This window comes from Staurois parvus, unplaced genomic scaffold (genome assembly GCF_062004578.1).
Source record: "Staurois parvus isolate SC_StPar_1 unplaced genomic scaffold, SC_StPar_1.0 ptg000402l, whole genome shotgun sequence".
Classification (NCBI taxonomy): Eukaryota; Metazoa; Chordata; class Amphibia; order Anura; family Ranidae; genus Staurois; species Staurois parvus.
Genome location: NW_028318198.1, coordinates 1,207,934 through 1,223,722, shown reverse-complemented (window position 1 = coordinate 1,223,722; position 15,789 = coordinate 1,207,934).

Genomic DNA, 15,789 nt, shown 5'->3' with positions numbered 1-15,789 from the left:
AATCTTTAACAAACTCGTGCAGACTCCACCTCCGCAACATCGCCAAAATCCACACGTTCCTAACCCCAGAAACCACTAAACAGCTCATCCACTCCCTCATCATATCACGACTCGACTACTGCAACTCCCTCCTCACTGGCCTGCCTCGCCGCTGGCTATCCCCTCTTCAGTCCATCCTGAACACGGCTGCCAGACTCATTCACCTTTCCAACCGCTCTGTCTCCGCCACCCCCCTCTGCCAATCTCTCCACTGGCTTCCGATTGCGCAACGGATCAAATTCAAAATCCTAACGCTGACGTACAAAGCTGTCCACCATACTGCCCCGTACTACATCTCTGACCTAATATCCAAGTACCGCCCAACACGCACACTCCGCTCCTCACAAGACCTCCTTCTCTCTAGTTCCCTGGTCTCCTCCTCCCATGCCCGCCTCCAGGACTTCTCCAGGGTGTCACCCATCCTCTGGAACTCCCTGCCCCAACCCATCAGATTATCACCTACTCTCCTCTCCTTTAGGCGCACCCTGAAAACCCATCTCTTCAGGGAAGCCTACCCCACCCCCTGCTAACTTGCCGACCTCCTCCACTCTTCCTACCACTCCATCCCCCACAGCTATCTCCTCCTGTGCCACCACCCCCTCCCTCCTAGATTGTAAGCTCGAAAGAGCAGGGCCCTCGATCCCCTCATGTTTTGCATTGTATTGGTATTGTTCTGTCACATGTTCTGTCTCCCTTTGTAATGTACAGCGCTGAGCGAACTATTGGCGCTTTATAAATACTGTATAATAATAATAATAATAATAATAGGCCAAACAGTTCAATTTTGGTCTCATCTGACCATAGCACCTTCTTCCACATGTTTGCTGTGTCACCCACATGGCTTCCCGCAAACTGCAAATGGTACTTCTTATGGCTTTCTTTCAACAATGGCCTTCTTCTTGCCACTCTTCCATAAAAGCCAGATTTGTGGAGTGCACGACTAATAGTTGTCCTGTTGACAGATTCTCCCACCTAAGCTATGGATCTCTGCAGCTACTCCAGAGTTACCATGGGCCTCTTGGCTGCTTCTGTGATTAATGCTCTCCTTTCCTGCCTGTCTGTTTAGGTGGACAGCCATGTCTTGGCAGGTTTACAGTTGTGCCATACCCTTTCAATTTTCAGAACAGTGCTCCGTGAGACGTTCAAAGCGTGGAATTTTTTTTATAACCTAACACTGCTTTAAACTTCTCCACAACTTTATCTCTGACCAGTCTGGTGTGTTCTTTGGCCTTCATGATGCTGTTTATTCGCTAATGTTCGCTAACAAACCTCTGAGGGCATCACAGAACAGCTGTATTTATAATGAGATTAAACTACACACAGGTGGACTCTTCACAATTAAGTGCTACTTTGTGTTGGTCTGTCACATAAATTTCCAATAAAATACATTTTCTGTTTTTGGTTGTACATGACAAAATGTGGAAAATTTCAAGGGGTATGAATACTTTTTCAATACACTGTATTTGGCAAGAATGAAAACAGACAAGACCAGTCACAATGTTCAACCCATAAGCACCTACAACTCTGAAACCTGACACTTGGCTAATTTTAATTCCAGTTATGAGGGAAGATCTACCTACAGTAATTGTGGTGTCCCAATTATAATGTAAACAAATTTTACAGGGATTTAATTTAATGTTTGCATGCTCGTTGAGGTGAAAAAAAGACATGCACACCAGCTGCCTGCATTTCAGTGCTGCTCCAGGCTCTTTCTTGCTCTCGAACATGGCCTGCTCTTATGTGTTCTATAGTTTTCACTTACTAAGCAAAGACTCCAGTAATGGTGGAGGGATCATTGCTCTTTTTACAATTCCACCTTTAGGTGTGACGCCTACAAACTAGAGACCCTGTCAATTAAATAGAATGCATACTGGAGCACAACCCAGGACTCAAGTTTAACTCCAGAGGAGCAGCTTACCTCCATATTGTTTAAAATGTTCCAAAAATATATTTTTTCCCAAGGACTAATATATAAACATTTTACATTCCAAACATAGTAAAATGTTTAAAAGACAATGTTTTTAAAAAAATAGTTTACATACAGATAAATAGTAACGTTTCTAGACTAGGATTAATGTATTTTTTTATTCTGCAAGTGATAACCATTTGAGACATTTTTGGCATTTTTTGTCAAATTATACTGGTAGCCAGGTGTCGGGCTAAGAATGGAGAGTGAGAGAAGCAATGGCTGCAGCTGCGCTCTGTAGCTGGTACCCTGCGGTGCTGAACTGGTTAACAGTTATATCAGCAAGAGACAGAATATGCTGAGCAGGAAGAGTTCAATAAACTGAGTCAGGCAACATTACACTGTGGGAACTGTAGTCCAGAGGAGAGAGACTCTACTGTAATCAAGAGCTTTTGAAGTGCATTTCCCAGAGAGAGATTGTCAGGAGGAGGCGAAAGAGTTACATTTTCTCATGCTGTACAGGACATGGCTTCCTTTTTGCTATGAGGGAGAGCATAGAGTTACATCACTGCATGTCGGTGGCCTTATCGAGATCTGAAGTGCTGAGTTGGGGAGTGCTGACAGCCAGAGTCAGCTGGAGAGTCACCTGCAGAGCAGAGTGAACAAATAGGTGTGTGTGACCGGATGGTGAACTAAAATATCACTAGAACTGTTGAGTTGCTATGGGGACTAATTATCTGCTGTTAGGGAGAGACTGTGCCCTTTAGGAACTGACCATACAGTCAAATACAGTAGTAGCCTTTTTGCTGCCTGCAGACTCAACTAGGGCTATTTTCATGTGCATCAATGGTACAACTGGGCCCCAATGCCAGCTGGCTAAAGAGTTAGGACTAAAGACTGTCCCTTTGAAATCTGCACCTACTGCTTATGCTAGGATGTCCCTCTCAGGGGACATTGCACTGTAGCCTAGCCGTTCTCTTCGGGTGCACTCTAAATTAGTTATAATATTAATATTCAAATTGCAGTTAATGTTTATATGCACTTCGAATTGCTGATCTTTCTAGATTATGAGTTGATTCCAGTCTAGTGGTAAGAACTTTAACATAAGTCACTTCAGCCTAGAGATCACATTGTATTGCAGACTATGTCTGAATCTTTCCTGTCTGCTCATTTAAGCTCAAACCACCTTTAACTCTAACCCATACCAATACATTGAGTTAATTTACCACTAAACAATCTTGTATCTATTTCCTGATACTAATCCACAGTTGAGTTAAAGGTATCCACACCAAAGGTCAATTCCCTACCACCCACATTGGTTGTATCCGGTATGCGGAGGGCTCCTTGCTCACCTTCCCAGTTCTCATTAATGCCTGTTTTTTTTTAATATTATCAGGTCCTGTATTCCTCTAGGGCTTACTTCTCTATCAAGGACCTGACCACCTTTTTTGACACAGTCCCCTTCCCCACACTTGTCATAGCAAGCACTATAGCCAAGGAACAGCTGGAGGCTGCTATTTCTTTGGAGGAGGTTAAGGAGGCAACTTGATCACTCCAGGGAGGGAAAACAGCTGGAGTGGATGGCCTTCAGACTGAATTTTATTCTCAGTTCATTGAATTATTGGCCCCAAAATTGACAACCCCTTTTCTCTGAATTTTTATCCCTGGACTCACTCCCTGCTTCTATGAAGGAGGCCATTATTGTTTTGGTTCCCAAACCCAGCAAAGACCCATTGGATTGTGCCTCCTATAGGCCAATTTCACTGTTCAACGTTTGATACCAAGATCTTTGTGAAAATCCTGGCCAACCAACCGTTTAAGGTTATTGAGGACTTGAGACATGTAGATCAGACAAGTTATATGCCGGGGAAGGGTACTGATATCAATATACGACACCTATTTCTTAATTTGTCTCTGCACACGATAACCTGGGTACTCGAGTAATCGCCTCCCTCGACGCCGAGAAAGTGTTTGATTCCGCTGAGTGGTTCTACCTATGGGAGGTTCTATGTCAGTTCAGGTTTAGGCCAAAATATCTTCATTGGGTCCAGCTACTCTATGGGGCTTCCACGGCAAGGATCCGTGCTAATGAGTGGCTTACTGATCCTTTTTGTCTGCATCAGGGGACTCCCCAGGAATGCCCGCTATCCCCTTGCCTTTTTGCCCTTGCCTTGGAACCCCTGGCTATTTTGGTCAGGGAGTCCCAATCAGTTCAGGGACTGAGGGTGAGTGCTTTGGAAGAGAAGCTGTCCCTATACACAGATGATTCCCTCTTATAGCTAAATAATGTGGGTCCATCTCGGTGGCCCTGGAGCTATTTGATACCTATGGCTCTTTTTCAGGTATATGTATCAGTTGGGGTAAATCAATACTTTTTGCACTTAATAATGATGCCTGTGAAAGGGCAAACCCCTCCCAACTTTCTTTGGTGGATGAACCTGTACTTGGGAATTCAGGTGACCAGGGATGTGAACCATTTTTTGTCGACCGTAACTTCCTCCCCCGCCTGTCACTTCTGAGAGGATGGTGTCAAAATTGGTCAGCTCTTCCTTTAAATTTAGTTGGATGTATACATTTATTGAAGATGATGATCCTGACCAAGCTTGCCCAACCTGGATCCTTGGTTCCTTTTTTAAGGAGATAGATTGTTGTGTAGGCCCTTTTATCCGGAATGGTGCCTGCCGTCTGGCGAAGTCCACATTGCAACTTTGTGCCGCAATAGGGGGTCTGGCCCTTCCAAATTTTCAAACATACTATTGGGCAGTGATGCTGGTATCTGTATATTGGTGGTTTGGGGGCTTCAGGTCCAATGCTGCTGTGTGTTTAGGCTCCTTAGTTGATCTTCATAACACACCTTACCAGGGCGGAGAACATATGACACGGTTCCTGGCCTGACACAGGCTACATTGAGAGTATGGGCATCAGCCAGGCATCATTTTATGTGACCTGATAAGCTATCCCCAGCCCAGCTTCTTTGGGGGAATCCCACACTTCCCCACTTTCACCTTAGCCCCGACCCACATCTATAGGCAAGATATGGTATCAGGACTCTGACTGATGTTATGCCCTCTGGGGTCTTGTTACCCTTCCCGCAGCTATCCCAGAAATTTCATCTTGCACGAGGGATGCTCTTTAGGTATTTCCAACTAGGACACATGAACAAGGTTCAGTTTCCATGAACCCCTATCCTTCAGGTGGACCCCATTGAGGAGCTGTTGATGCACTGAGACCTGAAAATCTGTCTTTTATGGAGCTTTACCCAGGTGTCAACTCTCCCAAAATTGAGAAATTATGGGCAACCTGGAAGGAGAATATTCCTTCCTTACATGAGGAGGACTGGAAATATGCTTTGGAACAGGGTTCCAAGATAGTTATTTCTTCCAGAGATAAACTTATACAGGTAAAGTTTTTACATAGGGTCTACTACACCCCTCTGAGGCTCTCTCGGATATAACCAGAAGAAGATCCTACTTCCTCCTCATTACCGTTACATCCTACACTTGTTTAGGACAGGCCCTAGAGTTATTCCCTTTTGGTCTCATGTTTTTGAATTGAACAATCTACGGATACAGCTGTCTTTGACTCTCTCACCTGCTATGGCTTTACTGGGGCTTCATGCTGATGTACAATGGACCCATCACCCGAAACTGCTGATATCTCCTTTATTACACCAAAAAGAGATTCTATTAAAGTGGAACTTGGGGGACCCTCATGTCATCCTGGGAAAACGGCTGTGGATGCAGCTCTTCCCATGTACACGCTTACTTATATTAGTAGAGACTGTCCTGGGATATAAGATAAGGTGTGGATTCCCTGGATGTCTTGCTGAGGGCATGTGGGAGGAGTGCTCTGCCTTCTACTATTTCTTACAGTCTTTCAGTGGGTATTTAATGAAGCTTCTCCTTCTCTTCAACCACCCCTCCTCCTTTTCTTTCTCCCTCCCCTTCCTTTCCCTCCCCCCTTCCCTACTCCCCTTTTCCTTCCCTCTCCTTCATCCCAATACTTTAGTTTTCTATTTTTGGTTGGTCCACTATACCCTGGGTTTCACCCTAAATTTAAAGCGGAGTTCCAGCTGAAAAAAAAAAGTGTAGCTGCTGACCTTTAAAATACAGTCACTTACCTGTCTCTCGGTCCAGCAGTGTCCTCACCACCACTGGTTTAACTGGCTGTCTTCTCTCTCTGGCGCCGGCATCTTTAGTGTGGGCAACTGGCTGTGACAGCTTGTGGCTGCACAGCCGGGTGTCCAATGCGCATGTGCGAGAAGCGCTGCGCTTTGTGAATGGCCCCGTACTCTTCTGGTACCTGTCACATGTCCCAGAAGACTATGGGGAGGTGTGACGGAGGGTAGGCAGGACAGAACATGCAAAACGGATGGAAAACACACAAAGCTTTATTGAGACAAAATGACAGTCACTCAATGGAGGGATTACAGAGAAGGTGACCTCGCCAGTAGGGGAATAGTAAGGAGAGGGCCAAAACACTTGTAGTCCAGCCCCAAGGGCAAGTTAAGGTCTCTGCAGACAGTTTGTAATCCAACAGTGAGGCAGAGGAACAGTTCAAGAACAGTTCAGGCAAAACAGGGGAAGCATGTACTCACGGATCCTACAGGGTGCCCGGTCTCCCAGGGGACAATATAGTATGACACAGGTACCTGCCAGAGTCCGGAGTATGCATGTGGTCTCTCCCTTGGCTGTGGTCTCAGACAGGGCTGACGTGCGGTCTCCCCTCTGGCTGGGGTCTCAGGCAGGGCTGGCATGCGGTCTCCCCTCTGGCTGGGGTCTCAGGCAGGGTTAGCGTGCGGTCTCCCCCTTGGCTGGGGTCTCAGGCAGGGTTAGCGTGCGGTCTCCCCCTTGGCTGGGGTCTCAGGCAGGGCTGGCGTGTGGGCTTCCCTCTGGCTGGGGTCTCAGGCAGGGATGGTGTGCGGTCTCCCCCTTGGCTGGGGTCTCAGGCAGAGTTTAGCCACGAGGGTCCCCCTGCAGCTGGGCTCCCTCGATGGCTGCGCAGCAGAAGAGGATGATCGGGGAGAGCCCAGCACTGGTCTATTTAAACCGGTGTAGGACGCTTCCCAGTCGCCCTGGCAACCAGGGGCGGGCCGTGGGCGGTGTGCCTTGTTGCTCGGCAATGAGGCTTGGCTTCAAAGAGCTGAGGCAGGATGAGAGACAGCAGGGGGCCGGTCATCCTGAAAGGGGGGAAGTGGCTAACGAAGTTTGGGCTAGAATACACAAATGACAGAGAGGAAATTGTTAACGAAGTTTGGGCTAGAATACACAAACGACAGAGATGGGCTAGAATACACAAACGACAGAGAGGAAATTGTTAACGAAGTTTGGACTAGAATACACAAACGACAGAGAGGAAATTGTCTAAAGAAGTTTGGGCAAGAATACACAAATGACAGAGAGGAAATTGTTAACGAAGTTTGGGCTAGAATACACAAACGACAGATAGGAAATTGACCTAACGAAGTTTGGGTTGGAATGCATTATTGCAGGGGAGGAAAGGCATTAACTGAATTTGGGAACACAAAGCAGCATGACAGTGGAGGAAGTACATTGATTGAATTTGGGAACATTTGGCAGGATGACAGGGGGGGAATGCATTGATTGAAGTTGGGAACATTTGGCACAAGAACGTAAGGAATTAATTAGGGATGTACTGCATTTGGGCACAAGGAATTAAATATGGGATTAAGGAAGAAATTAATAATTGGGGCTGGCAGAGCACCTATATTGTGACAGGAGGGAAGACAACTTCAGCTTCCAATCGCCTAGGCGATCGCAGCGGAAGTGGGAGCGGTACCTGTGAAATTCGGGTACCCGCTCCCCAAAGGTGCCAATCCTTAATGTGGAGCGGGGGACAAAGCATTAAAACGGAACTTCCCCTTTTGGATGGAACTCCACATTGGACACGGCCCTGCTTGTCTCTTATATCATAACTACTGTGTATCTCTTTTCTCTGCTTCATGTTGGATGTTACGCAATTTACAACTATTTTACAATTGTATTGTACTACGCCTACCATATCAAACAAAGTTTGTCAGTTGTAATATTCTTTCACCTTCTTTTTACAATAAACATCCTGTATTGTAAAAAAAAAAAAAAAGAAAAAAGGTATCCACCCATGTGTTCCTATAAGTGCTTTCAGTAACCTTCACTCAAACAGGTGTGACAGAGTGGCTGAGGTTGTTCTTGGAGTCGAGGTGAAGAGCAAGGAACCCAAATTACCAAGCGGCTTCTTTAGGGATAGCACTACACACTGTTATAGAAAAAGATCACAAGTTTGTAACTATTTTTATTGTAAATTTTCACGTCAGCATTTTTTTGGGCATTTGGTACCTGATAAACACAACTTGTTCTCTAAAGCTTATCTCAGCTCTGAAAATCACTGCACTTCTGATGAAAGAGGATATGCTTCTCTTGGAACATATCATTGTACTGTTTGTATTATTTCTACAGTAACAATGTTTTAGAAGAGATGAATAAAAAAGGAATTGGGGAGTTAGATGTAAATAGGATTAAACATTTCCTCCCACCTGTGGAGTTAGAAGAAAAGAATGTGCTGGATTAGCAAGCATAGCATGTAGGTTTTGGCATCTAGACAGTAACAAGATTATTAGAACCAGAGATATGCCTGTAAACAGCACTTACTGTGGAATGTCCCAAGAAGATGACAGGGGCTATATATTGAGAGATAAAGGTGATAAGGCATGCTTACCAGTGCCACATGCCTTTACATTTGTATGCCTGTAAGTGGATCTGTATATTTTCTTTTGCAAAGGACTGTTTTGTTTTGTATGGGATCAGTGTACTAATGATGAAACCAATCAACAGCCTATAGGGCAGTTCCATCCTTTTGACACAATAATACTTTTTAAATATGCATTTGTACTGTATAGTTGTGTATCGTCCTTGGTTCTTTTTATGCAAGAACAACTCTTATACATATATTTATATACACTGTTCAAAAAAATTTAAGGAACACTTTTTAATCAGATTATAGCATCAAGTCAGTTTCAACTCCTGGGATATTGATCTGGTCAGTTAAGTAGCAGAGGGGGTTGTTAATCAGTTTCAGCTGCTTTGGTGTTAATTAAATTAACAACAGGGGTACTAGATGGGCAACAATGAGACAACTCCCAAAACAGGAATAGTTTTACAGATGGAGGCCACTGACATTTTTTCCCTGTTCATATTTTCTGACTGTTTTTCATTAGTTTTGCATTTGGCTAGGGTCAGTGTCAATACTGGTAGAATGAGGCGATACCTGGACCCTACAGAGGTTGCATAGGCAGTCCAACTCCTCCAGGAGTCATCAATACGTGCCATTGCCAGAAGGTTTGCTGTGCCTCCCAGCAAAGTCTCAAGAGCATGGAGGAGATTCCAGGAGACTGGCAGTTACTCTAGGAGAGCTGGACAGGGTCGCAGAAGGTCCTTAACCCGTCAGCAGGATCAGTATCTGCTCCTTTGGGCAAGGAGGAACAGGATGAGCACTGCCAGAGCCCTACAAAATGACCTCCAGCAGGCCACTGGCGTGAATGTCTCTGACCAAACAATCAGAAACAGACTTCATGAGGGTGGCCTGAGGGCCCGACGTCCTCTAGTGGGCCCTGTGCTCACTGCCCGGCACCATAGAGCTTGATTGGCATTTGCCATTGAACACCAGAATTGGCAGGTTCGCCACTGGCACCCTGTACTTTTCACAGATGAGAACAGGTTCACCCTGAGCACATGTGACAGACATGAAAGGGTCTGGAGAAGCTGTGGAGAACATTATGCTGCCTGTAACGTCATTCAGCATGACCATTTGGGTGGTGGGTCAGTGATGGTCTGGGGAGGCACATCCATGGAGGGACGCACTAACTTCTACAGGCTAGATAATGGTACCCTGACTGCCATTAGGTATCGGGATGAAATTCTTGGACCCATTGTCAGCCCCTATGCTGGCGCAGTGGGTCCTGGGTTCCTCCTGGTGCACGACAATGCCCGGCCTCATGTGGTGAGAGTATGCAGGCAGTTCCTGAAGGATGAACTAATTGATTCCACTGAATGGCCCTATGCTCGCCTGACCTAAATCCAATGGAACACCTCTGGGATATCATGTTTCAGTCCATCCGACGCTGCCAGGTTGCACCTCAGACTGTCTAGAATCTCAGTGATGCACTGGTCCAGATCTGGGAGGAAATACCCCAGGACACCATCCGTTGTCTCATTAGGAGCTTGCCCCAATGTTGTCAGGCATGCATACAAGCACGTGGGTGCCATATAAAATACTGAGTACCATTTTGAATTGCTGCAATGAAATTTGAGCAAAATGGACTAGCCTGCTGTATCATTTTTTCACTTTGATTTTTGAGGTGTCTTTGAATTCAGTCCTCTGTAGGTTTATAATTTTCATTTCCATCAAGCGATGGGGTATCCTTTCGTTCCTAACACATTACCCAGTCCATATCAGTATAGATATCCAGCATGATATTTTCCCCATTGAGATCTGATGTGTTTCCAAAGTGTTCCCATAATTTATTTGAGCAGTGTATATTTAAGCATACAACCAATGCATACACCACAATACAGAAAGTTGCACTTATTCCCTTTAAAAAATATACAAAAATAAATGAAAATGGAACAAAATCTCTGCTTTTACTTTACATACATATATAAAATAAAAAAATAAATGTGTGTATATGTCAATATGAACTTTCCCAGTATGTTATATCTTAGGGGGTGCCTACAGAGTCCACAACATCCTTGTTTGTGACTTTATATATTTGTTAGAATAAATTAAAATAAAAAAACTGTCCTTGTGTACCAGTAAAAAATATATATACTCCTGCTGTGCAATAGCTCTGTAAGATGTGTCAACAACCCTTCACAAAAGTATTCAATTTCTTCACGATTCTCTCTGTGATTTTATAACGTGTAGATCATCACTTGCCTCACCTTATCCTTATCCTTGATTCTACACTACTAATTAATTCTGACTACTGCGCTACACTGTTATACATTTTCAGATAGGTACTTTTATATTGATTTTTCATTTAAGATATTAAAGTTGAAAAGATTTCTTTTCACTTCATTTTTGTCCTTGGAAAAGCATTGGATATATCTCTAATTAAAATGTCATTACTTTGGTAAGAAACTTATAGTGCTTGCTTGGCCTTCCATTTTTAGAGGTTAAAGAATAATGTGTTTAATTGAAAAGTTATTTTAACTTTCAATTAATGTCTGTAAGGGTTGAAAAGACTCAACAATAACAATTTAAACAAAAATCAAATTGGAATAATTCACACAATTAGTTGTATTTATAAAAAAGGTTGCATAGAAATTAACCCAGTGAAAGTACACGCAGATTAGTTCTATGTGGTTGTTGTTATGCTGTGCTTTTTGAAGGTTTTTCAGTGATTTAAAATGGAAAATACCACATTTGGCCACTAGAACCAAGTATCACAGGAAATTAACTGAGGACTTGTTCATGCCTGGTACGTTGAGGCAACACAGCCTCAACGCATAGACAAGGCAAAATGCCCTGTTTACAATAGTGTCAGTTTTCATTGCTGTTCTGAAAAAAGTATTGCATGTAGTTATTTTCAGTGTAGTGGGTTTTAATGCAAACCACTGCATCACAACACTCTTATGGTGAATAGAACTGTATTGAAATGTCACTCATTATATTTGAATAACGTTTTGTGAAGAAAAATTGGAAACAATGTGATGCACCGATATCGGCGCATCACCACTATCTTCCAGAGCACATTAGCGGCCATGCAATCAGCATGGCTTGCTGCTGCAAATGAGTCCTTGTTACATGTGCCCTCCAGGCCTCTGCCACTATCCCTTTCCATATATATATACAGTTGTGTTCAAAATAATAGCAGTCAGACATCACTAACCTGATCAATCACTTTTTTTGGTAGAAATTATATTTCTACATGGCAAATAATTTACTAGCAGGTGTAGTAGAGTAATAGAAATCAAGCAGACCCAACAGTCATGACATGCATGCTGCTGATTCTGTGTAATTGAATCACTAATTGAAAGGGGCATGTTCAAAATAATAGCAGTGTGGAGTTCTATTAGTGAGGTCATTCATTCTTTGAAAAACAGGTGGCAATTATTGCTCTTATTTAAGGAAGGAAGGCAGCAAATGTTGTACATGCTGGTTACAGTGCATTTCTCTCTGAAATTCTGAGGAAAATGGGTTGTTCCAGACATTGTTCAGAAGAACAGCAAACCTTGATTAAAAAGCTGATTGGAGAGGGGAAAACATATAAAGAAGTACAGAAAATGATAGGCTGCTCAGCTAAAATGATCGCAAATGCTTTAAAATGGCAACCAAAACCTGAAAGACGTGGAACAAAGCGAAAAACTACCATTCGAATGGATAGAAGAATAGCCAAAATGGCAAGGACTCAGCCAACAATCAGCTCCAGGAAGATCAAAGAAGGTCTAAAGTTACCTGTGAGTACTGTTACAATTAGAAGATGCCTATGTGAAGTCAAGCTATCTGTAAGACGGCCCCGCAAAGTCCCACTGTTGAAAAAAAGACGTGCTGAAGAGGTTACAATTTGCCAAAGAGCCTAAAGAGAAATGGCGCAACATTTTGTGGACTGATGAAAGTAAGATTGTTCTTTTTGGGTCTAGTGGCCGGAGACAGTTTGTCAGACGACCCCCAAACACTGAATTCAAGCCACAGTACACTGGGAAGATGGTAAAGCATGGTTGCGCAAGCATCATGATATGGGGATGTTTCTCATACTACGGTGTTGGGCCTATTTATCGCATACCAGGGATCACGGATCAGTTTGAATACATCAGAATACTTGAAGAGGTCATGCTGCCTTATGCTGAAGAGGAAATGCCCTTGAAATGGGTGTTTCAACAAGACAACGACCCCAAACACACCAGTAAATGTGCAACATCTTGGTTCCAGACCAATAAGATTGACGTTATGGAGTGGCCAGCCCAATCCCCGGATCTTAATCCAATAGAAAACTTGTGGGGTGACATCAAAAATGCAGTTTCTGAGGCAAAACCAAGAAATAGAGAAAGACTGTGGAATGTAATCCAATCATCCTGGGCTGGAATACCTGTTCACAGGTGCCAAAAGTTGGTTGACTCCATGCAACACAGATGTACAGCAGTTCTCAGAAACAGTGCTTATACAACGAAATATTAATTAAGTGATTCAAAGGAAAGAAAGATCTTCAAACATATTTCAGTTTATATAGTGAATGTTTGAGTTTGCAAAGAGGAACAACACAAATTTGATATATTTTTCTTCATGTTTTGATTTGGAATAGAATGTGTAGTGTTCCCAATGCATTTGTGTGTATAGAAATAAAAGCTATTAGAAGGATTTTGAGCTTTATTCACTTTTTCAACACACTGCTATTATTTTGAACACAACTGTATATATAATTTTTTTAAATTTATTTTTTTAAATTATTGCTGTGGAATCAAAACATTAGTCAAAAATCCATACTATGTACAGTGTGTGTGAGGAAAGGGAATGCCATCTAGCAGGCAGGCGCTGAACAAAAGATTCTATATATAGAGTACATAGTATACATGCTGGAATTTGAAGTACATATAGCTGCAAGGCTGGTTAACAACAGTGCTGACAGTCATGAATTCACTGGGTCATATGTTAACTGTTACTTCACTGTACATACAAACTCGCTTTGTAAATGAAAGGCAACATAATTCTCTTCAGGGAGAAATTAATACATTAATTTGGCTAGATAAAAAGCCCAGATGTGGCAGACTCCTCCAGCACAGATCCCAGCTCAGGGGTGGAATAGATCTTCCCATTCTATGGTTATATTACTTATCAGCAAGATTCACACAATTAACCCAATGGTCTCTCCATCTAGCAATATTCCTTGGCTCTCTTTTGAAATATATTCAATACAGTATTTCCTTTTCATCTGCAAGGGTTGCTATGGTCCAAATTGATCCCCCCTCGAAAGTTCTACTCTCTAAACACAGTAGATGCCAACTTATACCACCTGTGGCATTGCCACAAAAACAAATTTAGCCTGATATCTATCACTCCTTCTTTAGCTTCATTTCTTGGAGACCCCCATTTTTCTCCTGCTTTTAGAGACAGAAACTCTTTTACGTTATGGCAAAAGCACAATCACACTAACCTAAAATCTCTTACTAGCCACAATAAGTTTAGTTCCTTTGTCTCATTACAAACAGAATATAATTTGCCTATAAAAGTCTTCCCAAGATATATACAAATTAAAGAATTTTTTTTCAAAACACTACTCCTTAACTTTTTAAACCCCTTATTCATTATTCAAATTTGTATATCATGCCCCAGAGACAAAGGACTGATTTCTCGCATATACTGCTATCTAAATGAATTCTTTGTCTCTGAAAAATCAAATCCTACGTTACGATGGGAATCTGATTTAGATTGCTCCTTTTCTATAGATGAATGGGATTCCATGATTGAAAACTTACGCAAATGTACGCATTCAGTATCTATCAGAGAAACAGCACTTACTGTCCATGCTAGATGGTATATGACCCCTTCTAAGATACACTCTTTGCCTCAGTCTCCCCTTGCTGTTTCAGGGGTTGTTCTGAACAGGGAACCTTGATCCATACCCATATGGAAGAAATATATATTTGAAATATATTTAAAAAATATTCTTCCCAAATATATTGACATATATTTGAAATACTACAGTTTTTGCCATATTCAATATATTTCAAAATATATTTCAATATATATATATATATATATATATATATACACACTGTATGTTGAAATGTGTTTTTATTACAAAATATATGAAAAATATTTTTAAAAATACATTTCAGATATACAAATCTACATTTTTGGAATGCATTTACAAATATATGTAAAAATATATGTTAAAATTACTTTTTTATATGTAAAAAAAATCTGAAGAATATATTTAAAGAAAAAATCTTTAAAAATATTTTTCATACATTCTGTAATATATAAAAAACACATTTCAACATGCAGTATATGTATATATATATATATATATATATATATATATATATATATATATATATTTATTTATTTATTTATTGAAATATATTTTGAAATATATTGAATATGGCCACAATTGTAGTATTTCAAATATATGTCTATATATTTGGGAGGAATATTTTTAAAATATATTTCAAACATATTTTTCTTCCATGTGGGTATATTCTGGAATTGAAAGTTCCTGCGACCTCTGTGGTTACAAGCTACAGCTAAAATATCCCAAATAGCAGGCAAATCGATTTATTTAACTCCACAAATATGTCTATTATTTGCCTCAATACCTGATATACCATTTCTTGTGCCAGATTAATACATACACTCTGTTGCTCCATCCAATGGATGATAGCATACAATTGGCGCTCCTCTTCTATCCTATGGTCACAGGTGCTTGCAAGGATGGAAACAATTAAATTATCTGAATACATCTACCATACACTATGTGATAACTTACATATACTGAAGAAAAAATGGATCAGTTGGGACACACAATAATTTTTTATATCCAATCGTATAATTACTTCAAAATGTTTTCCTATACCACCCACTATTGTTTATAATTTGTGAACTATAAGTGTAATCTGTACTAGACTCATTTAAAACCTATTTAATAAGCTCATGCTACATTTCTGTCTTTTAAGTGGATGTGCCTTATCAGGGGTGTCAAACTGGTGGCTATCCAGCTGTTGCCAAACTACAAGTCCCATCATGCCTCTGCCTTTGGGAGTCATGCTTGTAACTGTCAGCCTTGCAATGCCTCATGGAACTTGTAGTTTGGCAACAGCTGGACACCAATGCGCTTAGCCCATAAGTGATAT